The 27967-nt window shown below is 34.8% G+C and overlaps 1 protein-coding gene and 1 pseudogene across 11 annotated transcripts in view; one reads left to right on the top strand and one right to left on the bottom strand.

The window, feature by feature from the left end:
* The window catches only part of TANC2 (tetratricopeptide repeat, ankyrin repeat and coiled-coil containing 2), a 364297-nt gene that overhangs the window by 151124 nt on the left and 185206 nt on the right, over positions 1 to 27967 (top strand). For 2 of the 11 annotated variants that reach the window (XM_058703496.1, XM_058703495.1), the window contains exon 1: positions 9704 to 11229. The exons of the other annotated variants lie outside the window; for them this stretch is intronic. The gene's annotated coding sequence lies outside the window, so the exon portion shown is untranslated. Of the gene's footprint in view, positions 1 to 9703; positions 11230 to 27967 lie in introns of those variants that run through there. 11 annotated transcript variants of the gene reach the window in all.
* On the bottom strand, positions 13575 to 13752 carry LOC131498677 (U2 spliceosomal RNA; annotated as a pseudogene).

The raw sequence follows: 27967 nt of genomic DNA, 5'->3' as shown, positions 1-27967 counted from the left end.
GTTTCCCATTTACTTATCTTTCTCAAAATGATCATTACCTCCTACGATGTATTTTTTTTTTCATTTGAGGACTAATATTTTCTAGAGGAAAATAGAGTCTTCCTAGGAAAATTATAGCATATGCTACAAATGAGGATAATTCCCAGGAAGATCTTTCTATAATTTTCCTGAGAAATGGTTATTAGTAGGCCTCATCTGTGTAAAAAATTCCTAGTATGTGTTCTTTTCTTTGATGTACAATTTAATTGGTAAGCTAATGAGCTGGCCCACTAGTTTCTTTTTCTATCTTAATAGTTATTTTGTTAGGGTCTCAATCATAGAAAACAGAGTTGTCCCAGCTAGTCTAAACAGAAAGATGTTTAGTGAAGGGTTATGATAGCTTTCAGAATCTCCAGGAGAGCCTGAAGAATGCAACCAGGAACTCATACCTCCCTATAATCCTAAAGGAACACCACTGCCTCTATCACAATAGCCCCAAAGGAACCAGATGTCTTGACCTTAGCGTTTGCCAGAAAATGCAAACTTTCTACTTATGGCATTCTCTTACTTTGTCACTGAAGGCATGGGAGGATAGGCACATCCTGCTGGTAAAAACTTAGGTTATATATCTGTACCTTAACTCAAGGCAATTTGAGAAATGTAGATTTTTGGCTTTCCAGCCATAGTAGTATAGGAACACAAATTGGAACAGGTTGAGTAAACCAGCTTATAGTGTTTGCCAGAGTGGTCTTCACATTGTGCTTGAGCTTAATAGTTTCATACTTTCTACTCTTTTAATGAATGACACATCCAGTCAGAGTTAGATTCAGGAAAAAAGTCCCCATTTAGTGAGTATTCGTAAGCTGTGTGAATACATCAGTGATGCCTTAGTGCATTTAAACGGCAAGTCTTTCAATATTTCTTATAGGTCTTTTCAGTAATGTGAGTGGTGTTAACTAATAACTGATAATTTATTCTTTTATATTATTCTTTATGTACTTCTCACTGCTACTCTGGTGCTTGGGGCTTAACAATTGGTCTCTAGGGTGATGGGTATTAAGGCGCTTGGAATGAGCACTGAGTGTTATATGTTAGGTGATGAATCACAGAATTCTTCTCCTGAAACTAATATTACACTGTACATTAACTAACTTGAATTTAAATAAAAACTTGAAAGCACACAAAAAAATTGATCTCTGTTGGTGGTCTGAAGTATTTCATAGTTTAACAGTTGATGCAATTTTACCAATCTAATTAGCACAAATATAGTTTTGTAGATGATTTTGCTTTATAATTAAAGTAACTTTTAAACTGTGTATCACAGTACAGATTCTTTTTAGTGATTATATTATAATGATTTATTATTAGGATGGTGGTAATATAAGTGCTGAAGTGAATTTCTTTAAAAGTAACCCTTTTGAAGTCATCCCAAAGGTGATGTTAACATTTTTCTACTTCTACATTTGCCTTCGTTCATGAACTATAGGTCCAAACATTTTATTTTTTTCTATTAAATATTTAATAATATTTTTATATTGACACTTTAATTCTTTAAAAAAATTTTTTAATGTTTATTTATTTTGGAGAGAGAGAAAGAGAGAGAGAGAGCGAGGGAGCAGGAGAGCATAGAGAGATAGGGAGAACCAGAATCTGAAGCAGATTCCAGCTCTGAGCTGTCAGCACAGAGCCTGACATGGGGCTTGAACTCACAAACCACAAGATCATGACCTGAGCTGAAGTACAGTGCTTAACCAGCTGAGCCACTCAGGCACCCCAATACTTTAATTCTCTTGATACCAATATACCATATAAAATTTTTGGCAATTCGTATTATTTTTGATGTGTTTAATTATCAGAATGTTCTGATTATTATAGTCGATTTTTTTTCGGTGTTGTTACAGTTGACACACAATGTCACATTAGTTTGAAGTATACAGCATAGTAACTTGACAAGTCTATATGTTATGCTGTGGTCACAAGTGTAGTAGCTACCATCTGTCACCATACAACATTATTACAGTACCATTGACTATATTCCCTGTGCTGTATCTTTTATCCCTATGACTTATTCATTCCATAACTGGAAGCCTGTATCTCCCACTCCCCTTCACCCACTGTTACCCACACTTCTACTCCTCCCCTTTGGCAGCCATCAGTTTGTTTTCCGTATTTATGGGTCCACTTCTGCTTTTTGTTTGTTTATTCATTTGTTTTATGTTTTAGATTCTACAGATCAATGAAGTCCTATGATATTTGTCTTTTTCTGACTTATTTCACTTAGCATAATACTCTCTAGGTCCATCCACGTTGTTGTAAATGACAAGATCTTATTTTTTTGAGAATAACAACTCAAGCAACACTTGAGTTGCTTCGGTTTCTCGGCCATTGTAAATGATGCTGCAGTGAACATAGGGGTACATATATCTTTTTAAATTAGTGTTTTTATTTCGTTTGGGTAAATACCCAATAGTGGAATTACTGGATCATGTGATATTTCTATTTAGTTATTAGAGTTGAAATAAAATATGGTTTATATCTTTAGAAAGATACATCATACATATCATTGATACATCATACATATCATTGATTTATTTTTAGTTTTTTCCAGTGTGCATTTATGTATATTGTATGTATGCTTGAATGCTATTATTAGAAAACAAACTGAAAGTAATTTTATTAATCATTAACTCAAGGAGTTAGAAGACAAGTAAATATAAAAGAAATAATAGGGGTGCCTGGGTGGTTCAGTCAGTTAAGCGTCCAGCTCTTGATTTCAACTCTGGTCGTGATCTCACGGTGGTGACATCAAACCCCACATCCAGCTCTGTGCTGGGTGTGGAGCCTGCTTAAGAGTCTCCCTCCCTCTCCCAATGCCCCTCTCTGCCTGTATGCACACATGCACTTCCTCTCTCTCTTTCTCTCAAAAACAAAAACAAAAACAAAATTAAAGGCAGAAATGAATAAAAACAAAAAAAAATTATTGATAGTGAAGACACAAACAAGTTTATTGGAAAGACTAAGAGAATAGAAACATGTTCGAAAGGAATGATCAAAGTAAAAAAGAGAGGAGAGAGGAGAGATAAGTAATATGTATAACACACACATAAAATAAATGATGGGGCACCTGAGTGGCTTAGTTGGTTAAGCATCCAACTTTTTAAATTTTTATGTTTATTTTTGAGAGAGAGAGCATGGGGAGGGGCAGAGAAAGAGGGGGTTGGAGGATCTGATGTGGGTGCAGTGCTGACAGCAGACAGCCCAATGCGGGGCTCAAACTCACGAACCATGAGATCATGACATGAGCCAAAGTCCGATGCTTAACCGACTGCGCCATCCTGGTGCCCCGCAGCGTCCGACTCTTGATTTCAAGTCATGATCTCACAGTTTGTGGGTTTGAGCCCCCAGTCGGGCTCGACACAATGAACACGGAACCTGCTTGGAATTCTCTCTCTCCCGCTCCTCCCACTCCACTTTCTCTCTCTCTCTCTTTCTCAAAAATAAATAAATAAACTTAAAAAAAATGAAACGAAAAAGTCACTGATAATGTTTTCTTATTATAAGAGATTATAGTATTGAGCTTTATGGCAAAACAACTTAAAAAAACTAGAGGAAATGAAGTTGCCTGGCTGACTCATTCAGTAGAACATTTGACTCTCGATCCTCAGGGTTGTGAGTTCTAGCCTCACACTGGTCACAGAGATTACTTTAAAAAAATAATAATTAAAAGCACACCTTAAAAAAAACAACAACCAGAGGATGTGGAAGAAAACAAACTGTAAAATTGACTCAAACAAACATAAAAATATGACTAGCCCCATTACCATGGAAATCAAAGATCCCTAAGAGTCAGCAGGCACAGATGATTTTGCAGGCAAGTTTTGCTAAACGTTTAAGTAATGATAATAGTAATAATAGATAATGTTTATTTAGCTCTTTCTATGTTCCAGACAATATTAAGCACTTTACACGTGTGAGCAAATTTAGTTTTCAGAGAAATTTAAGTGGATAGTCAACAGCTTCTGTTGTGAAAACTTTCAAGGAGGACAAGCTTTCTGCTTTATTGCATTCCTATTCCTTTGTTGAAGAGTTTTAACTGTCAATATTCTAATTTACGTGGGTGGAAATCTGCCCTTCTTTTGTTCCCACCCATTACTCCTAGTGCTGCCTTTTAGCTGTATGACATAAATGAACCTCTCTTTCCCATGGCAGTCCTTTATATCCCAGAAAACTACCATCAGATCTCCTTTTCTCTCGCTTAAGGAACTTCATTTAAGACCTTTCCAATATCAAGATGGGCCTACCTCTGTGTTATTTCCTTTTTTTCTATCAAAATAGACATGACGTTATTTTGGAATTACTTTTCCTTCTGACCCCTTATTGAGTCTTAGTGTTTTTCCCTTTTTAAAAATTTTATATCAACTAGTTCATATCTGTATTTTGCCACTGTCTAGTCCTATAGTCCTCCTAATTTCCTGTATGATTTTGCAAAGACTGCTAGTAGTAATTTGATGTTCCTATTCTTGTGTTCTTTTAGAAACCAAATGTCAGTTGTGTGGGCCTGTGTTTTGAATGTTTTTTAACTCATAACTTAGATTTCATTAATTCTTAGCAATATTTTTTCTACCTTTTTTAGTTTAAACATATTTTCATTTATGGAGAAGATTAAAGGAAATTAAGGGTTGAGTAATTGTTCTATGTCTCTTGGTTGGAGGCTGGATGTTGTTAAGCATGGCAAACTTTGTGGAGTCCATTATACTTGCGTTCAAGCCCTGACTCTGCCACTTACTAGCTGTATGACTTGATCAAGTCACTTACCTACTCTGAGCATGTTTGCTTATCTGTATTACTATTATCATTTTTATTATTTCTGCCTCATAGAGTATTGTATGGATTGGAGAAGATATTATGTATGTCAAGAACATGGAGTTTAGGTCATAGCAGCTGATTCATAAGTGGAAGCTTATAACAAAATCATTTGTTATCTTTCTTATGCGCTGGATCTGGCTTTCCCTTGTCCATCTTTTTATTCTAAAAATATCCCAACAATCCTTTGTACTGTCTTAGAAACAGCTCTTCTCAGCTTGGGTTCTATTCTTCCTTGACAATATAATTGAAGGGTTTTCCACTCTTCATCTTTGATTATGTCCTCTCTCTGTGTATTTCTTTTTTGGACACAGATCAGAAAATTCCTGCTATGGCCATGTTTCTTTCTTTATATTTTACATACATTTGTGAATATATAAATTACTTATTAATTTTTAGCCTATACTCTCAATCTGTATTCCCTCTTAGAATTACTCATCAGTGGCTCATAGCTTCTGTTCTATTCTCTGCTTTTTTTTTTTCTAAGAAATCTGCTCCCCTAAACTGTGAAGTGTAGAGTTGATCAGTATTCCTGTTAGAGTGGTGGCCCACTAAACCAGAGACACCTAGGATCTGGGGTGGAGAAGGCAATTTAGTAAGATGCAGTCTGGTAGCAATCACTAAGTGGAGGCCTAAACAGACCCTAAATATTAGGATGATCAGCTATAGGTAATTGTGTGTCACAGGAAGGAGGTAGAACCTATTAATCCAAGGAAAGGGAATCTAGGAGCAGATGACAGGCAAAGTTGTAAGAGGGCAGGTGGTCAACATCAAGAAAGATGTTTAACAAGGACAACACATCATAAAGTAATTTTTGGCAGATCTTTATGGAATGAAGATTTAGATAAATCTGTAATGTGGCAGAATTAAGGCTCAGAATTCTAGGCCCAAAAGAACTGATAGTGCCATATTGGTCAAGAGCTAGGCTCTTGGACAAAAAACCAGGTTAAAATTCCACACTCGTTAATTTGTAAGCTGTATATCTGGATAGATTAACTCTTTTTGAGCCTATTTTTCTGTAAATGTACAGTAAGAATAATAAAACCTTAGGACTGAGGGTGGTACAGAAATGTTTGCAGTTTCTCTAATGTGCCTAGCACTTACTGATATAAAATGTAAGTATGACTTGACAGTTACTTTTTAAATATTATTATTCTTACCATCATTAAGCTCTGTAGCATTCACTACCATATCGTGGATACAATCCTCAATATTTAAAAATGCCTCAAAGAAAATATACATTTATTTGTCATAATATTACATTGGCTAGCTTAATTTCCTTTGAATGAAATTATATCATCTTACTGTGGTCAATTCACATTTATTTGAAACTTCAGTTAATAGTATATCTTTGTTTAAATTAATAAATAAAAATTTTGGTACATTAAATCTTTCAAAATGTTCCATGTATATAATTGGAGAAAATAGTAAAAGAATCCTAACAGGTGGAAAGTTGACAATCATTTGGTTAATAATCTCTGATACCCTTTTTAGCTGCTGTGTGGTGGTTCTAAGAGTTATGTATCATTTTCCTCTTTTTTTCTTTTACGATTTTTAAGTAATCTCTATACCCAACATGGTATTCAAACTGACAACCCTGAGATACAGAGTTGCACACTTTTCTGACTGAGCCAGCCAGGAACCCCAGACGTCACTTTAAAACATGGCAAATACCATGGAGGTTACAGGGGGGAAAAAAAAAACACAAAACTCCTTTGTCCATGCCTCCTGTGATCTTCCCCAGAAAACTCACAACAATTTTATGCCATAGTTCCTAGAAGGGCTATGTTTATGCTTAATTGGCTCTATCTCTTTGCTTGCTTTTCTGCCTACTTCCTGTGGAATGTAAGCAGGTTTAAAAGTGTCAAGTGTTGAATGTAAGAATTAAATAGTATCGGTCATCAGGAATACTGCTCAGTCACAAAGCATCATGAAAGGCATATAAGTCAATATCCATGATTCAAAAGAAATCCTCTTAGTGACTCTCCAAACAGGAAGTAAATGATAGTATGGGATAATAGAAAGCTTAGCACAGAATATATATTCCCATTATAATAACAGAACTTATTATAATGCTAAACCATATTTTTCTTATTATAGAAAATTATGTGCCCAAATTGGTGCATTCAGCCTGCCAAAAGTAATAAACATGTGGCATGACAGAATGCTCCCTCTCTGATGAACATTTTAAACACCAGAGGGCAGAATGTTCCAGAGGACATTTTCTTTATTATAAATACATCATCTTGTCATTTATTCTTTCATGTCACTGGCTGCATTAAAAATAGAGATATGATCATTTTGGAATCGTCTACGTGTATGAATGGTTTGTTTTGTTTAGACAACATAATGAACAATGTTCTCATATGTACTAGTGTTGGTTCAGCATCTAGATTTTCTCTCCCTTTCTAGGTTAACGTCTGTATTTCTGGCTTCTAAAGTGATTACATTTTTTAAAAGTTATGTATACATCTGTATCATTTAGTGAATTTCATAAATTCACATTCATTTAATGAATTAAGTAAAGTGAGAGGAAGGAGATTTGATATGTATATCTTGTAGCTCAATATGCTCTTTTGTGTTCTATTTATCAATAAAAAAAATCCTGAAAGAGCCACCTGCAAGCTTAATGATCCTTTTAAAATGTTGAGAATATAATTTAGAAGTAGCATCCCACATTTGGGAAATTTTTTCAGGGATTAGGTAATAAAGTCAACATATCAAGTAAAAACTGTGTATAATGAAAATTATCCTCAGAAGTCCTTTAAATATCATTTATGCATTCATCAAGTAAATATTGCTTTTCATATGTCCAACCTGCCAGCTTATCTTACTCTCCTTTTGACCACCAGATGAATAGTTGTCTTATGTGTAGAGGCCACATTATATGATATTTAGGAATGTATTACTTTCTCTTCTCTTAGTCACAATTTTACTGTTGCAAATTGAAGTTATAATCTGGAGCATTAGCAATTCCTAGTAAAGGAAAAACTCCACATTAGAAATCTGGCCAAAACTTGAATTGCTGTAACAAGAAGGATGGATACGTTCTTACTTCTGTGAAAATAGTAATTTCGTGTATTCACCTCTTCATAAGTATTACCCTACCTTTAAACACTGTGAAGTTTAATTCTGATGATTACTTCTTAGAGAAAGCTTATACAGGGGGAAGATTGGAGAAAGAATAAAAATAAAAACAATAGAAAATTCTGTAAGTTTTAGAATGGTTTGCCTAAATTCAGCACAAGGGAGTTAAAAATTAGTAGCCAATGAAATAGCTTTAGCCCCTTAAATCTCTCTCTACTTGTACTATCAATTAAGCCCATTTTTACAAAAACAGAACCTATATATTTTGTCTTTTAAAGTACCTCAACTATATCCTCTTGCTGATTAGCTAATACAGAGCATTAGCAACATTAAAATGAATGTCAGTGGAAAACTGATTATTTGTCAAAGTTTGCATTTTTTAAACATAATTATTCTGGAATCCATCTAATGCATGGATCAGCTCAACTTGATTTGGGACAGATGTGAACCTGCCCTCTTTTTCCTAAAGGTATTGAGTTCTTGGTATTCTAAAAGTAACAACTAAAGAGAATTTCCCTCAAAAGTAACCATTGTGCCAAGACAATATTTGATTTTAAAACTTTACTAGAGAGAAGGGTTAGACAGAACTGAGGTATGCTCTCTGTGGAATTTTCAAATCTAACATAAATGCTTACTTTTAGGTTTGACCTATAGTTTTCTAGTTAGGTGAGGTGAAAGTAATTAAAAGTCATTTGAAACAAGTTCCTCACTTTGCATGTTCTTTAGTATTGTCATTCTATAGAAATTACTTATACTACTTTATCTCCAACTTATAATTTTCTTAAGACAATTATTACTAGTCATGTAGGGACGGTGGAATTACTTTTACATGATTATCTTAAATAATCCTTTAACATTAGTCCACAGCATTTCTGTTTACTATTTAGTATCTCTGTAATTCTATTTATTTTTATTTTTTATTTTTTAAATTTTAGAGCGCAAGTGGGGTAGAGGGGCAGAGGAAGAGAGAGAGAGAATCTTAAGCAGTCTCCATGCTCAACATGGAGCCTGATGTAGAGCTCAATCCCTTGATCCTGGGATCATGACCTGAGCTAAAATCAAGAGTCATGCTCAACCAACTGTAAAGTAGGTACCCCATGTTTACTGTAATTTTAAAATGAAATGACTCCTTGCAACAAACATGTACAGTGTGGTGAGACCAAATATTCAATCAAACATGAAAACTAGCCAGAAATATATTTACTCTTTCTGGCCATTTTCTGCCTATTGACTTCTGTAGAAATCTATTTTCTATTTTATCTTCACTGTTTTGCTTAATTAGGTATTTTTAAATAAGATAACAGATTTTTAGAATTTCAAGGCTTTACATTACATTATTTTATTTCTACCATTGCTTTAGAAAGAAGTAGAAAATATGTTATTACTCAAATTGTACTGCTGATGAGTTTGAGGATTGGAATTAAGGACTTACCAAGCAACTAAGCATTATTACAGCTACAATCAGAACACTAGTCAAGTGTGTGTCCTTTCTATTAAACTGTAGTCCTTTTCATTTACATTTCACTGAGGTTATCATCATTTATGAAGATGAACACATCATAAATCTATAACTAACAAATATATAATTATACCAGAATTATTATTATAGTGGCAATACTGCCCACATAAGAGAACAATGTAATAAGTGATTTACCTAATTGTTTTGCTTTATTTTGTATCTGAACATTTCATTATATATGCAGTGCTAGGAGAGAAGCATACATCACTATGATACAGAACCCTTGCATGTAGAATTCCCCTATCTAAATAGATGGATAGCACCAGTGGCTCTTGTTCTAGAAGCCTACTGAAAGTTGGCTCAGAGCCATCTAGAGTACTGCAGAGGGAGTACCATTGCCACTGCTCAATTCATGCACTGACACTGTCCCTAGTTCTCTCTTCTCCTGTGTTTCTTTTTTGACACTGTCCTGCTGTCCACTGGAAGGGAAGGAACTCTTCTGGATTCCTGGAAGGCAAGGAAAAACTGATGAGAAAGGTTCTCCAGGCCTCATAGGGGAAGGCCTTCAGAAGCATAGAGTGGAACAGTAACCCTGTCTCTCCAGTGATTGACACAAGGAATTTCCTGGATCATAAGTAAAGGCTATGGGCATTTTCAGGGAAGTTAGTGTCTTTTGAATCTTTATGCTTCTAGAAGGAATACAGGAGGTGGTTTGCCTGTCTTTGAAAATGATACCGTTGCTACTGTATCAGTCAGTTGATGGTTCTCTAGTTTTTGGTGTATCTGAAACTTACCCTCTGAATGAAAGACATTTAATCAGTTTTTTAATATCTCTGTTTAAAAATAAATTTTCTGCTATCACATTCTTGACAGTTCTTTACTTATCACTGTCTTAATTTTTCCATTTAACCCAATAAATTATGAAGATACCACAGGCACATATTAGCTTGCTAAAGTGTTATTAATCTTTTTCGTTACCTCAGGATGTGGTTGTTTTGTTAGTGTCTACTTAGTTACTGTATTTTGTAATATTTATTCACACAGCTGATTTAGGAATTCAGAACAGTGAAATCTGAGGAGGAGGAGGAGTTTATAGCTTTAAGGCACGAGGAGCTTACAGCTTTTTAATATAAATTGTTCCCAGAATCCATGTCACAGCTCCTTATATGGTGCTGCTTTTTTCTTCTCGGTTGCTATGACAACAGCAGCACTGCACCATTCATCAGCTCTGGACCTGGGCTGCATTGCTAGCCCTCCGTGTTACTCCTGAATGTTAAGAACATCCGTGAATCATTCACTATGTTAATGCTGCGCCATTAGAAACCTAAGAACCAGTCCTTCCAGCAGTTTGCTCTACCAGGAGGGTAAACTAAACTGCGCCACAGAGGAAAAATTACATAAAAGCATTTCTTTTTCTCCTAAGGGAATCATACAGTCTATCTCTGCTGCAGTATTCTGAAAGGATAAGCTTCTGTCAGGCGATCTAATGAAAAGAACTCATCTGTAATCTTTCTTGAAATCATTAGCTGTTCAAAACAAGTATCACATTGCATCTCTGGATATAAAAAGAAGCAGGTGATGTTGTTAGGGGTTCTAAGCTCCTTTGGGAGCATCACTTGTGCTTTGGGACCATAATCAACATCTGCTGTAAGAAGTATCACCTGTAACGCGCAGTAAGTTCTGGGCAGTGTGAAGAACTGGCTGGGGAAGATTAAAGTGTGGATCATCACGGCTATGTCAGATCTGATAACAGCATGACCAGTGAGTAAGAAGAAGCCTTTCAGGTTTGCAGGAGAAAAAGCTATATAGTATTGACTAATGAGGAAGAAAAACTAAAGCCTGTGAGTATGATGAGTAGAGTATTTGTGTGTTACATGGATTTCTGAGCTGTAAGGCCTACTTTGAGCTTTGTAGGAAAAGAAACGCAACCTAAGAGAATTTGACACTTAGTTTATAGGAAGCCATTAAGAAATGTCATTAGGCACATTTATTTTTTAATTGTGTGTTCTTTTATTCTGTGTGTGTATGAATCTGTTAAAATAGTTTTCATATTTTAAAAATAATATTTCATTGTGAAGAAAGATACTAATTTTTTAATGTAAATGTGATGGTCAAGTTGCTTTTTTTTGTTAGATTGTGATTCTAGCATAGAATTCTACTTCTTATTGCAATATACTTATAAGTAAAATACATTTTTAAAATGTGACAGTATGGGAACCTAGAATTGTTTAAGCCTGCTTATTTCATTATCAGAATGCTTACGAATGGATGTTCTTGTACAGTGTAAGGATTTTTTTTAAACTTGACATTATTGCTGTTATTTTATTTATAGTGTCTGTTTTTCCAATTGAGAAAGGTAAATTATTTATCATTCTTGTATTTTTAGACCAGTTAGTAATTATCAATTTAAGGCAAATTGAATTTTTAGATTGAATTTTCTCACAAGACTCTTGTTTTCTGGCTCTTAATTATTTTCTCTTTTTAGTTCTTCAGCTAGCCATGGTAACTTAGAAATGTACTAAAAGTAGGAACTTTGGTTTTTCAAAATTAGAATATTTAGACTGATCTTCAGCCACTTCACAAAAGAAAAAGGCATTTCATCTGGGCTTATACTTTTAGTTAGTTATCTTCCTTAATTGATCTTCTTAAATGCATGTTGTTCAGAGAAGATATATTTTAGGGACATAACTGGGTTCCTTTAATTTGCACAATGCGAGGGTGGGGGGAGATTTTGTTTCTTTGTTGTTACTACATTTTAATTATAATCCTTCTTCCATTTTTGAGATTTTTGCCTATAGGTCTATACATATGACTTTGCCCAGCACTTAAGAAATAGGGAGAATTGATATATTAAAGAATAATGAAGGTACTAATCATTTACATGTACTGTCATATCTGTCTTTAATAAAAGGGTTTTACTTTTATTTGAAAGCATATATTTAATAGATTAAGTGAATTGAATATTCACATTTCACCCATTGTCATGTAAGAAGATAGGAATTTTAAATTTTGTGTATAGTTAGTAACTGTGTATGTTGCAAGCTGACACTCTTTTATGACTAGTTTATCCCCACAAACATATATATACAAATGATTTTGTGTCCCATTATCTCTGAAACCATAATTCTTATTAATTGTAACAACGACTAATTTGGGCACTTTTTAATAAGGATAGTATTTTTAATATTTATTTATTGTAATCTTCCTTAGCATATCCTGTGATTTTTTTTTCTGTTTGGGGCCTTGCCCAGTGGATATATTCCTGAAAGATTGCATGTAAACACGTTTGTTTGTTTATAAATTGTCTAAATTAAAATCTGCCCACGAAGCTCCCTATTTTGAGAGATTCTGCAGTGGGTTAATTTGGTGAATCTGTATTATCGTATACTAAGTTTTTTTAAGTGAGAGCCATCTGGTTTTTTTCAGTATATAAAGATTCAAATTATAGATTTAACTAGCAGCATTCTATGAAAAAAATTAAGCCTCATGCTATGTAATTTATAGTTTAACCCCTCATTTTAAAAATCTTTGGTTTACTTTTTGAAATCCTTTAAGGTCTTTTCAGTATTATTCATATAACAGATAACTGGCTAAAGTCTTAATTGGTAGTAGATACTGCTTTTATTTGGGAGGAAATGTGCTAGGAAATAATGTATAAAGCTTACAAGAGGCTTAAGAGTCCTCCCTAGTTGCCGTTAACTAAAACTTACACGTGTCATTCTAATAACACTTGTGAATATCTAGAAATTCATTAGTACCACAAATAATGTTTTACAAGGAAATAGGTGCTTCATTTATGTCAGGATCTACATTAAAACTTAAAATCTCACGTTGGTGATAAATTATTTTAAAAGAATGATTCCTAGTTATTTTTTTCTCATGGGAATCAGTCATAATATTTCCATGATAAGTTGTGTCTTCTTTATCACTCTAACATTATATGTATAGTAAAACATTTTACCCATTTGTAAGTGTTGCAGCTTAGGGCATGTCAACCTCTCTGAAGCTTCCCTTTTATAAATTTAATGAAATAATGCCTTTTCGCAATGTCATTATAGGCAGTAAGAAAGACAATATAGTAAAGGATTTAGTATAGGACTTAGCACAAAGGAAACATTTTCTGAGTAATGCTCTTCTCTACCCGTCCTCTCCACTGACCTACTTTGGTGGTTCTTGGACTTTTCCTTGGGAGTACCTTTAGGACAGAGGAATTTGAATGCATACCAGAGGTGTGTGGGATGTAGCCTAAAGGAGCTTCCAAAAGCAAATGTGGAAATTTCCTGATAGTCTCATATTTTTCTTTTAAAATAATCTACATTCTACATTTTTTACACTTGATCTTAGCCAAAAGGCCGAGAAGCGATACATTCTACATTTTTTAATCATAAAACATGTTTTCCAAAAAAAAAATCTTTGAGTAAAATTCCTTCTTCAGGAAAATATGTCTTATTTTCTCCTATTAACATGCATACCCCAGCATATTGCTACCTATCTCTATGAATTTCTAAATGTAAGACATACCACTTAGATCTCTTGGTCTGGATATCATTTTTAGGAAATGAAGATCCTGACATAAGAGGCATGTATTTCCCTGAAGAAATAGATTGAGAATCAATAGGTAGGGATGAAAAATGAATCTGGTTAAAGCTGAAAACTTACTCAGTTCAAAAGAGTGAGTAGTGAGATGGAGCTGGTCAAGCTGTAGTGAGATGAGAAAGGAATACCTTCAAGTAAGAAATAAAGAAAAATGATAATGGAGAAACTAATAGTTTATCGATAATTTTTAAAGCTATGAGAAGTCCTGCAATAAAGGAACCTATTTAACTGTTTAATCTAGCACCTCTAAAGCTTAATTTGCCAACAGACCCCTTTTTTCTTACACAACTCCCACAAAATCATGACAAGTATTCCAAGGAGCACACTTAGGGACATAAATGACTAAAGGAAGTTATGTCATTTAGAAGGAAAGAAGAGTGGGTGACCGTACAGAACAAAGCTTGGCAGCAATCGTTTTGGCACTGCAGAAGATTATGGAAAAGCTACATTTTAACTCAAATACCCCCACCCAAAGTCTGCTTTAATATTTTAAAGAATCATATTTTTTTTTAAAGGGAGGAAAGATTATCATGTGGATTAGAAAGTGGAGTGATAAAGTGACTTGAGTAAAACTTGAAGCAAGAGTATACAGGACACATTCAACTGGTAAATAACATTAGTTTGTCTGGAACAGAGGTTTCACAGAGGATGCTGTGGAAGAGAATACCAGGACTGGACTGGGGAGGTTTTTGGGGCAATGGTAAGCTAAGACGGTAGCCATGGAAAAGGTATATGGAGAGGAAGGTTTTAAGGAATAAGAAAATTGGTGACTGGCCAGTTACAGGATCCAGGAATATGGAAGATCTGTCAAAGATGATGCCAAGACTTTAAGAATGAGACTTGATGTTCTCATTAATAGGAACAGAGAGATTAAGGCAACTGGTTTTGAGGCACCGGGAGTGAGTTTGAGGTGGTAACAAGGTATCAGAGTAGAAATGTGGTTGCAACACTTGAAAAAGAAGTAAGATTTTAAGATATTAAATGTGTAAGTTATACTTTAAGAGTAGGTAAAAATTTCTTGAAAATGAGAGAACACATAAACAGAACAGGTGGGAAATGAGTACTTCATGAGCATTTAACAGGCATTTCACTTTAATTCACTTGATTTTTTCAGTAGCAGTTTAAATTTTTATGGCTCTGATCTTACAGATGAAGAAAGCAAGACCTAATCAGGTTAAGCAGTAAGCAATTTAAGCATAAGAGATCAGGATTCCAACTTAGGTCTTTCTCTAACTTCTGTACCTCCTCTCAGGGGTGAAGAAGAAAATCTTAAGGAATATCCACTTAAGGGAGTGAAAGGGGAAAACCCATGTCAAAAGAAGGGTGAGATGAATTAAGGGAGAGTCTGAAAGATACTGGGAGAACCAAGGTGGCAAAACTGTTATGGAAGCCAAAGTTTGCGGGGGTTTTAGAGAATACTTAATCACCATTTTCATTCGCTTAGAAGTCGGGAATATGAATTCATACGGGACCATGAATCTATTGTTGTTAAGTGATTGTGCTTTTGGTTTTCCAGAGCCTTAGTCCAGTCTCTTAGCTGCAGTGATCTACATTAGGCAAACAGTATTCTATTTCTTTAAAGAGGAGAAAGGGAGAGAGGCCACCTGAAGCAGGTGAGAGTAGAGAGGGGAGAAGGAAGCACCTAGCGAGTTATCCACAGCCAAGTACACTTCTTGGAGTTCAGTTGGTTTTTTGTGTCTGTAATATATAGTTAGAAATAGGACGCTTCAAGACGTTTGAAGATAAAATAAGTTTCTCTTCATTTAACATCATCCCAATAAATTTCCCATTTTTATTTTAACATAATTTAAGTTATCCCTAAAGCAAGATGACTATCTTACATTAATTCCTGCAATATGATGTAGTAGTTCATATTCTACTACCTACGAGCTTTGTGATATTGGGTATGTTCTGTAACCTCTCTGTGTTTCAGTTTCTTCATCTGTGAAATAAGTAGAACAGTTCCCGCAGGGTTTGTCAGGATTAGATGTGTTTTTACGGGCAAATTGCTTTCACAACAGCATTGTGAAAACTTACCATGTGGTTCATGGTAAGTTACTGAATAATAATAATAATTGATGACAATGTCACTTACTGGCTATTGCAACACCCTGTTTATTTCTTCCTGTACCTATCTTTACTTTTCCTGTTTTTCCTTTGGTGATAAGGGAAAGTGTTTTTACTTTTTCTTGTTAGGTTAAGTTATTAAAGTGAGCAGAGAGTAATTAAAGCTCTGATCAGAATGTTTAAAGCATGCCTAGATTTAGAAAACATCTTGCAGTCAATAGCGGTGGGTACTAGTGTGGACTTTTCTCTGGAACACTGTTACAGTAATCATTAATGTTCCAAGTATTTCAGTGTGAATTTGTGTTACTTCCAGTAGAAATTGGTTTCACAGTCGAACTAAAACAATCCATAAGTGTATAATTTCCTTTACCTTGTTTAAAAGAATCCCCTTCCCCGACAATATGAATAAACAAGTATATTGTCATATTATAATTATATAATGAGAAGGTTAGAATTACGGCAAAATTATACATTCAGTGCAGAGTGGGCTTTTCATGTTAGCATTTGTTACAAATATAAGTTTTTAATTATTTAGCAGTGTTGGTTAGCATAAATGGCTGTATAACATAGTGTGTGGACTCTGTAACTAGACTGCCTGGATTTGAATCCTGAATGACACTTACTAGTTCTGTGCCCTTGGGCAAGTAATTTAACCTCTCTGTGCCTCAGCTTCCTCATCTGTAAAAAAACAGGTAATAATAGTATCTACTTCATACAGTTGTTGTGAGAATTAAATGAGTAAAATACTTTGAATGGTTTCAGATCATAATTGTCCAGTTGTTAACTTTTATTGTGATTTAGTATGTGTGTGATGTAGGTCTTGTCTCCTTACAAGGCAGAAACCATATTTATCCTGTTTATTATTATATTACCAGTTGTTAGCACAGTGCCTGGAACATAGTAGATGTTCAATAAACATTTGTTGAATAAATCAGTGGAACATTCTGAGCTTACCTAGGACTTCAGTAATACTAGCTTGAATTCAGCTAAGCCGGCCAAAGCAGATAACCTGTGTATAATATTAAATATTTTGTTCACTAAGATTTTATTGAAGTGAAGTCTTGAAAATGCCTGACTCGCCATTTTATTTATTGATCAGACTTATTAAAAACTTTTAAACTGAGGCTAGAATTAAGTATGGCAAATCAGGCTCCTTCTCCCCTTTCTGAGGCTCAAGATCTCTGAAAATATTATAGTGCCTAGAAGAGGAAGAAATAGCTTTATGCCAATTTTGACTTGGTTTAAGAATTTCTTACTGAAAAGTTGCTCTAATGTATGAGGTCAGCTTACCTAAGCTCAAGGCTAGGGGCATACTGTGGTTCTAAGTCTCTCCTTTTTAAGTACCGGAAAAGGTCAGCTTTAGTTTGGCAAAACTGAGATTAAAAATTACCATTATTTTCTTGTACCCACACCTAGGTTTTCTCTATTGTGTTGGGGAATTCTTTTTATTGTACCCAAATGTCTAGTGTTTTCTACTCTTCCTCTTTCTGGGGATAAGTCATTACCTAAAGGAACAGTTTTTGTAGCTATTTTAATATCTAGACTATTTAGCTTAGATTATTTTATTTTTTAATGTTTATTTATTTTGAGACAGAGAGAGACAGAGCATGAACAGGGGAGGGGCAGAGAGAGAGGGAGACATCGAATCTGAAGCAAGCTCCAGGCTACCAGCTATCAGCACAGAGCCTGACGCAGGGCTGAACTCACAAACCATGAGATCATGACCTGAGCCATAGTTAGACACTTAACCGACTGAACCATTCATGTGCCCCCAGCTTAGATTATTTAAATTATGAACTACCTCTTCTACTTCTAACTTAATTTTAATTTTATTCTAATTTTAATTATATAATTTTTCCCAAGTTATGCCTTGGGTTTTGAAAAGACTTTTTTTTTTTTTGTCAATGTTAATCTATCTGAAGTAGTTTTGTTTTATATTTTTAGTATTGCTTTTGACATTTTAATTCTCCAATAGTTTATTGTTAAGAATGTAGTCAGTAAAGTACCAGGTATTATATGGAGATGTTGAATCACTAAGTTGTACATGTGAAGCTAATACAGCACTGTGTCTTGACTGGTATTTAAATAAAAACTTTAAAAAATTGTAGTCATAACATCAGATAACTCCCTTTTATGGAAATCTCTTCATGCTTTAATGTGGTACCCCATCACTGTTTAGGTCATCACTGTTTTTTTTAATTATGGACACCGGCTCTTATCAGTTACCATAGTGGATTGGCAGGATTTTATACTCTGTGTTTTATTTGCAGATATAAATCTTGATAATTGGCACTTTGCAGGCATCTTGATATCTGAAGATATTCAGTTGGACTTCTGAATCCAATCTTACATTATCTGCGTTCTGCATGTAACTGCCCTAGGCAGGATGGCTTAGCTCTACTAGTAACAGTAGAAGCTTTCTTAACTGACCTTCCCTTAACTACTTGCAGGATTAATTAATGTTCTCCATTCCCCTTTAGACACCTACTGACTGTTGTTAGGATGAGGTGGATATTACAGGCAGTTGGCCACCTTCTTACTTACCCCGTTACTTCTGTTACCTTATGGTGGCATGCACTTACTTAAAGGCAGTTAAATTAATGATATTATAACTAAATTTTTACATATTAGCTAATGAAATATGAATGCAACAAAGAGGGCATTTATAATGGTAACGTTTTAGGAAAACTATGTTAAAAATTTTGGAAAAAATCAATTAAAATGTCAACAAAGGTAATTCGATTTTAAAAAATGCTGTAATGAATTAGGATAAAAACACTGAGGGGGATAAGATTGACGGTTTTTAAGGGTACAAACTTGTGATGAGTAGTAAATAAGCCATAGAAATCTAATTACAATATAATGAATATCAACAATGATTTATAATTACATGTGATAAATATTGCTGTATCAGGATTTTATTATATAGAAATATATCAAAGCAACATGCTATATACTTTAAATTCATACAGTGTTACATGCCAAATTTATTCAATTAAAAACATTTTAAAAATCTATCTATACTTAGGATGTCTAAATTTGTTTTATTTTAAAGACGGGCGTCTAGGTGGCTCCGTCGGTTGGGCGTCTGACTTCAGCTCAGGTCACGATCTTGCAGTTTGTGGGTTCGAGCCCCGCATCGGTCTCTGTGCTGACAGCTCGGAGCCTGGAGCCTGCTTCGGCTCCAGGGAGTCTCCTTCTCTCTCTGCCCCTACCCCGCTCAAGTTTTGTCTCTGTCTCTCTCAAAAATAAATAAACATTAAAAAAAATTTTTTTTTTAAAGAAAATGAATAGACTCTACATTTTACAATAGTTTATCCAGAAAGACAAATTGGAATTCATGTTCAAACAGAAAGGCCTTGGCTTTATATCAGAAGTTTGGTGAATAAATGTACATTTATATTTTAAGTTAAAGAGTTTCATACATATATCATTTTTTGTCTTTCCCCACTTCTTCCAAAAGGTTTTTAAACTGATCAACTGCTAACTAGTTGCTATCAGTATAGGATAGGAAGACTTCTAGTGTATATTACCATCATGTTTTTTCCATAGTCCTTTTTTGAGAAGAGAATCCATAGGAATCATAGGATTTGAGAGAATCCATAGATTAGTATGGAATAGGCCTGGTTTAATCTGTATAGAACTTAGGTCCAAATTTAATTGTGAATGGGTATTTGTGTTTAGTAACATGTCACCCCTATCCATTGAGCCTAAATGCCCTCTATCAAACTAGACAGTCGTGTAAAAAGAGTACTCTGTTCCTTGGGGTCAAGGTGCATACCTAAGGTAGTTTACAGAAGTGGTTAAATTCCTGGACCTTGTAGTAAGACATATAAAGTTCATTTTCGAGCATTACCACTCATCAGCTGTGGGACTTTTTACAAGTTATTCCTACTCTTCCAGTTTCCGTTTCATTGTTCATAAAATGTGCATAGTAAGAGTTACTGCCTCATAAGAAAGTTATGAGGATAAGCAAACAATGTATGTCAAGTGCTTAGCATTGTGTGGCCTATAGTGAGCATGGAATATTACCTACGCTATGCCATTCGTATATGCTCACAGTTAGACCTACAAATTTTAAGTGATCTTTATTACTAATAATGTGAGTAATTTTGAAAACTCTTATAAAAACTGTGATAGAGCTACTAAACCTGAAGTAGACCTATGTACAGAAACACATAACAACTAAGAACAAGAGAGTTAGCTTTGTATCTGCCTGTTGTCATTAGTGCAGTTAAATCGAAAAAATAAATTATAGTCACCACCTTCTATTTCCCTTATAGTAATACTATTATATGTCTACACAGTTATAAAATAGGAAATACAATTAGGAAAGCTGTTTATATTTCTCCTTCAATATTTAGGTTGTTTCTTTCATCTGTTTTTTAAGTTTATTTATTTATTTTGAGAGAGAGAGAGCAGGGGAGGGGCAGAGAGAGAAAGAGAGAGAATCCCAAGCAGGCTCCGTGCTGTCAGCATAGAGCCCAGTGAGGAGCTCTATCTCATAAAATGTGATATCATGACCTGAGCCGAAATCAAGATTCAGATGCTTAACCAGCTGAACTACCCAGGTGCCCCAGTTGTTTCTTTCATCTTAACCATTTTATTTTTCTTATTTAGGTAGCACCATAAAAAGATTTATTATCTTTTGTTAGCTGTTTTTTAATTCCTGTCTTAAAAGGAGTCAGTATTGACAATTACTTTATAAATCTATTAATTCACTGTTTACATTTCAGGGGACATGGCCTGACCTAATTTATAATTTGAGTCTATATAATAATAAAGTGTTTTATTGTGGATATTATTACCAAGCAATTCTACATGTATTTATAAAGAGCAAAATATTTTTTTTCTTGCCATGAGGCTTCCCTGAGAATTTGAAGCTCTGATTTAGTACATTTGAAATTGTATTAAAACTCCAAATTTAGAACTACTTGTTGTAATATATATACCTCCCTGCAGCCTACACTGAGATGCACAAACTCCATTAAAATCTATGAATAATTAATAATCAGTTTCTTTTTTAGAAATCTAAAAACAAAACAGATTAACTTTTTATTCCTTCACAGTTGTGGGAAAATGAATTTAGCAAAGTTTACAATTTAGACAGCATCAACAAAGAGTAAGTTTCAGGGAATTAAAGCTGAGAAACATGGAGCAGATCAGAAGACACAAAATACTGATTGGAATTTAAAATCCCAGGAGAGGTTTTTCAAGAAATGTGACTAAATAGAATTTACTTAAAACAGGTCTAACCAAACTGCTAAGGAATATGTTGTGTTATAGCAGTAGGAATATAAGACTGATTCTCCACTGTGCTTTTTTAGCTCATAGCACAATTTGACAAAGTAGAATGTTTAAAAGCAAGAAGAATGTAATTACTGCTACATAATGTGCAGATTAAAATTGATCATAATAGAGATCTAGACTAAAAAGATTGCTGCTAAGTCTGTGGCAATAATGGTTGAAGATACATAACATAAAAGCTGTTGGGGGAGAAGGAAAATATCAGGATCGTCTGTCGGCTGGGTGTATATTTTGGTTTTTCTTTGTGAACAATCCCTTCTCCACCCCATGAAAAAAGGGAAGGGAAGGATTAAACATTTATCTCTTACCAAATACCACATCGTCATTACTTTTTCAGAGAAAATTTCTCATTTTGTTTTTTTCTGTTTGCATCAGTTGTGTGGATTTGTGTGTGAATTGGTTTTCACCACAGGACTGATCCAAATATCCAGTATTAATGGATGTTCAAGTCAAGTGTAAGCAACTTATTTTCAAGACGTTTTCTGTGACGTTATTCCACAGCTTTCAAATTTTGAAGGAACTTTGGAGATCATCTAGTTTAGAGTACGGTCTGTGGATTGGCACCAAGAGCATCACCTGGAGATATTTTGGAAGTGCAGATTCTTGGGCCCCCCACCAAACTACTGTATCAGAAACTTGAGGATGGAGTCCACCAATCTGCACTTCAACAAGCCCTCTAAGTGACTCTGATGCATGCTACAGTTTGACATTGACTTATCTAGACAACCCAGCTTCTTGGGAAGGTATTTTTCACCAGCTTGTTTCAAATAGAATTACACACTACTTGCTTTTGATATCAATTGGAAGGGGAACCGCAGGCAGTAGGTACCTTTGTGTTCTATCTAGAACAAAATGGCTATACTACGTAGATTAAGCTGCTGGCTATTCTCTCTGTAGTTGAACAGACTGGGTATAAAGTTTAGGGGGCAAACAAAGTATGCTTTGGCCAGAGTTTGGCTGTAAAATGGATTTGCCTTGTAGGGAAGGACTGCAAAGTTCTTAATTACTTGAGCCTGCTTTACTTTAGAATTGGTAGGGAGTAACTGGACTTCCCGTAAGAAAAGAAACAAAGAGACATATCACTATTACCATAGGGGAAAGCAGAGACTTAGGTGACATTACCACCAGCATTTGACTCCATTAAGCCTCTTAAAGCTGAAAGTTTGGCACTTCTTTCTCAGTGAACAGGGCGACCTGTTATCGCTGTAGCTGATTTTATTCTTTCTTGTGTCAGAGAAAGGAAGAGAACCAAACATTAAAAGCTTAAAAAGGTTGATGACTGTTGGTCAAAAGTGACACCTTTTTTTTCTATCTTTTTCATTCACTTTGTACCCTATGTATTATTTTCAGTTATCCTGAGATTAATATAATTTTTAAATGGACACTTACTCGACTTTAGTACACCTCATAATACAGATTGTGCTATGAAAATGTTACTATAACTTGCTCATTAAAAATTCTATTACTTATTTGAGAATAAGATAAAAGTGACTTCCTGGTAATGTTTATTATTAATAGCTATACTGCACTGACCATTTATGACAATAGCAAACTTTTTCTCAATGTAGATAATTTAGGCTTTGTTGGCTAACAGGTAAAATCAAGAATATTATGTAGGTATTTATATAACCACTTAAAATAACTTCTTGAAAAATTTAAAAGCCATTCTTAATTCATGGATCATAAAAAGTTAGATGGCCAGATTTGGCCCACAAGCCATATGACTTATGATACAGAGAGGATCCTTAGATATTCACCCTTCAAATTTTGAGATGGTATAAGTCAATGATTGTATCATATATTAATTATGCATTTCCACATAATACGGTTAACATAATAAACTTGATTAATAAATTCTTTTTCTCCAGAACACTTAAAAAATATAAACATTAGTCCCTCTTTAAATTACCAAACATACCAAATTGCAGAGTTTAATTTTGTGATATTTTACATTAATGGGAAATCAGGAAAATTGGTTCTTGGAGGCTCTTCAAGATAACTTTTGAATACTGTGAAAGTATTATAGAAAGATTTGTAAATTTACATCAATTCATAAATAATAAATTCTTAAGAAATTGCTAGTGAGAGAAGAGGGGGAAAAAAGAAAATACATGATAATATGAAGAGAAACTGGCTGTGTTTTATGAATATGTAGAAAAGTCAGCAGTTTGGAATCATGGAGTATTCAGAATTTCAGAACCTAAGTTACAATATCTTATTGCCCAGGAGGAGAGAGGTTTGGTGGACTCTTCTTTGTAGTATTTTGGAAAAATAACCCAGCATGAACCATTTATTTCAGCCAAATAGTATAGGGGCAAAATATGCATAAACAGGTGGCTAGGGCTAGACCTAACAATAAGTCATGAAAGGAAGTCTGGTTACTTGAGAAGAATGTGCTTTTAGAAGATCTGTCTGCCCATTCTTTCTTCTAGGTGATCTAATATATGCCCATGACTTGGAAATATCTTACGCTGATGTGAAGAACTCAGAACTCTCTTTTATGAGCTCCCAGTATTAACCAGTAAATCCAGCTGTCTTGTTGACAACTCTGCATAGATCAGGTTAAGGACTAGGTTTTGAGGAAGAGAAAAAGCCAGTTTTGATGCCTATCATAATGTCTTACATGTTAAAGCCGTCTGGGTGGCTCAGTAGTTAAGCATCCACCTCTTGGTTTCAGCTCAGGTCATGATACCATGGTCCTGAGATTGAGCCCTGAGTTGGGTTCCATGCTGGGCATGGAGCCTGCTTGAGGTTTTCTCTCTCCCTGTCCCTTTGCCCCTCCCCTGCTTTCGTGGGCATGCTCACACTCTCTTTCTTTCTCTCTTTATCTCAATCTCTCTCTCTCTCTGTAAAAAAAAGTAAAAATAAAGTTAGCCAAGGGCCGACTGAGTGGCTCCGTTATTTGAGCGTCCAACTCTTGATTTTGGCTCAGGTTATGATCTCGTGGTTCATGGGATTGAGCCCCCTTTGGGCTCTGCACTGACAGCGTGGAGCCTGCTTGGGATTCTCTTTCTCCCTTTCTCTCTGCCCCTCCCCTGTTCTCTCTTTCAAAATAAATATGTAAACTTTAAAAACTTAAAAAAAAATAGTTACCCAATAAATACTTAATGACTTAAAATTTTTCTAATGGGAGAAGCATTTGCTCTCTAATAGGTTTGTGTGTGTGTGTTTTAATGAAAAGTCAAAGTGTACAGAAAGGCTTAAAATGAAAAGCTATAGTCCCTAGCCTTACCCTTTCTCATCGCTAATTCCACTCCTCTAGGGGACAGTCACTTAAACACTTTTGGCTATTTCTTTTGGTAGTTAACACCATGTCTTTAGATTAGCATGTTTCTGCTGACATTTATTGATTAGTTTTAAAACATCTAATGAAACAGTAACTTTATTTGCACTGCTTCCGCCTTTCCTCCCAACATAACTATGTCTCTGTTTTTTATTTTATTGATTATAGCCATAAATGGTTTATTGTTCACTTCTGTATTTCTTTTTTTTAATGTATGTTGGGAGACAGAGAGCACAAGTGGGGGAGGAGCAGAGAGAGAGGGAGACAGAGGATCCGAAGTGGGTTCTGTGCTGATAGCAGTGAGCCTGATGCGGGGCTCAAACTCATGAACATGAGATTATGACCTGAGTCAAAGTTGGATACTCAACCGACTGAGCCACCCAGCCATCCCTATTTCTATATGTCGTGTTCCATTAGGTATAAGGCACTACTTGATTTCCACTTTGTAAGAATATGTTAACACCTCTGCCCTACCTATCTTGCTTATCTCAGGCTGCTTTCAAGATTTTCTCTTTTTCTTTGGTTTTTAGCAGTTTGAGTACGATGAGCCTAATTTGTTTCTGTTCTATTTATCCTGAACTCCTCGATTATGAAACTTTCTGTCCTTTACAGATATGAGATATTTAGCCAGTATTTCTTGAAAAATTTTATCTGCCTCGTTTCTCTTCTTCTGAGACTCTAATTACATATATGTTAAACCTTTGGATATCACCTCACACGTCCGGAGGTGTTTTTTGTTTTTGTTTTGTTTTTATTTTATTTTAAATATTTTTTAATGTTTATTTTTGAGAGATAGAGAAATAGAATGTGAGCAGGAGAGGGGCAGAGAGAGAGGAAAACACAGAATCTGAAGCAGGCTCCAGGCTCTGCGCTGTAGGCACAGAGCCCAATGTGAGGCTCAAACTCACAAACTGTGAGATCATGACCTGAGCCAAAGTCAGTTGCTTAACCTACTGAGCCACCCACGTGCCCCAGTTTTGGTTTTTGTGTTTAATCCTTGTTCTCTGTGGTCTTCAGATTGGGTAATTTTCATTCATTTATCTTCAAATTCACTGACTCTTCTGTCATTTTAAACTTTTCAATTTACTATATACTGTGTGTGTGTGTGTGTGTGTGTGTGTGTGTGTGTGTGTGTGTATACATACATATATGTACATACTATTTACTGTCATTTAAATTGTCATATTTAAACATTTAAATACTGTTAGACCTATTCCGTGACTTTTAATTTTAGCTATTATGTTATTCAGTTCTAGAATTTGCATTTGGTTCTTTTTTACAGTTTCTGTAAAATCAGAGATTTTCTTGCCTTTTTTTAATTAAGATTATATATTCCTTTACTTCTCTGAAAATCATTATAATAGCTGCTTTAAGTTTCTTATCTGCTGATTACAGTATCTACAGTATTGCAGGGTTGGTCTCCATCTTTTCACTTGATAATGGGTCCTATTTTCCGGGTTCTTCATGTGATGAGTAATTCTGTGTCCTAAACATTTCATTTAGTAGATATTCTGAATTTTGTCATATTCCTTCAAAGAGCATCACTAATTTTTTTTCTTTTAGCAAGCAATTAACTTGGTTTGATTTAATGGAAAACTCTATCTTTTGGGCATCAGTTGAGTTCAGTTCAATTGTTTTATACTTAGCCAGTCTGTCCCATACAATGCATGGTTCAGCAATTAGCCAGAGGTTTGAGCAGAGTTTACACACAGAATTTTGGCTGCCTCCTTACAGCGCACACTCTCTCTCTTTCTCTCTCTCTTTTTTCTGGAAATCCTCTTCCCCTAACTTTTCAGTGACTGCTATTCCTACAAGCTCTGTCTTTTGATACTTTAGAGTAGAAAAACTGTTGGTTTTCTATTGGAGTTTTATTGACCCCATGCAGTGCTGTGGTCTGTTTTTAACCCAGAAGCTAAAAAATAAAAATAAAAATAATTTTTTAAAGAGAAACTCATCCAAATCTGTTTTTTGTTTGTTTTTGTGTTGTGTTTTTGTTTGTTTTGTTTTTTGTTTTTTGCAATTGTTAGCTCTCTTCCAGACTGTATTATGTTTAATCTCCAGGGCCTTGAGATAGTTGCTTTTTGTCCGTTGTCCAGAATTTAAAGTCACTCTGTGAGAGGGCCCATCTAGCAGAAGCTTACTTCGGTATACAGAAGCAGAACCTCCCTGGTAGGATTTTGAGATTTTTGTCTTCCACAATATTGAAAGTTTCCCAAGTTATTTGTTTCTAATCATAGAAATATTATCCATTGGGGAGCTGACATTTAGCTTTAGGACGAAATTCTATAAAAACTGACTTTAGTGTTCTTTTCCTTACACTTGTTCTTCCATGCTTATATGTTATTCTGCTTTCTCTTTTCTACACATCCAGTGAGGTACATTATTAACATGACAGAAATTGTATGGAAAATGGATAGACTCTTAAGCAACACTGCTTCTGCCTCCATCTAACTGCCAGCCTTTTTTTTTTCAAATCTTAAAGAAAGTAATGTGGTGACTAGAACAATATGTTTTATTAGTTTAAAAACCAGGACTGGGTGTTGTATGGAAACCAATTTGACAGTAAATTTCATATATTAAAAAATAAATAAATAAATAAATAAAAATAATAATAAAAAAAAAAAAAGAGAATTCCACATACTTTGCATGTGCTTTCCCTAATTATTAGGAACATACATTAGTATGGTATGTTACAATAATGAATAAATATTATCATTAATAAGTACCAAATATTACCATTAAAAAAATAAATAAATAAATAAATAAAAATAAAAACCAGGAGTGGGAGGAGACTTATAAAACCCCTAAGAAAAGAAAGACCTCTAAGCTAAGTCAGTGTCTACTTTTACATATTTATAGATAACCTTCTGATGTGCAACCAAAAAGTAATGCAAACAGTTTATTTCTTTTTGTATTAAGGGAAGTCAGAATAAAAATTTCTGCTTTGATCTCTAACTCAGTGACTTGCCTGGTGGTGTGATAGTTCTGTCCTCCAGTTAACCCAAGATCTACTTTCCATCAGACTAAGCAACTCATCTTTCCATACAGCTTCTTGTGTATGACCAGATGACTAATCAGCATGTTTTCAGCCATTATTGAAAACTGGTGCAAAATGGAAAACATCATTATATGTCATTCTCAAAACACTGTTCTCAGATGGTTATTCTTTTTTTAATGTTTATTTATTTATTTTGAGAGAGAGAGAAAGCGAGCAGGGGAGGAGCAGAGAGAGAAAGACTCTTAAGCAGGCTCCACGCTGCCAGTGCAGAGCCCGACATGGATTCAAACTCACAAACCATGAGATCATGGTCTGAGCTGAAACCAAA

This window comes from Neofelis nebulosa, chromosome 16 (assembly GCF_028018385.1).
Source record: "Neofelis nebulosa isolate mNeoNeb1 chromosome 16, mNeoNeb1.pri, whole genome shotgun sequence".
Lineage (NCBI taxonomy): Eukaryota > Metazoa > Chordata > Mammalia > Carnivora > Felidae > Neofelis > Neofelis nebulosa.
The sequence above is the reverse complement of the archived record's forward strand: the minus strand, read 5'-3'. Positions and strand labels throughout refer to the sequence as shown.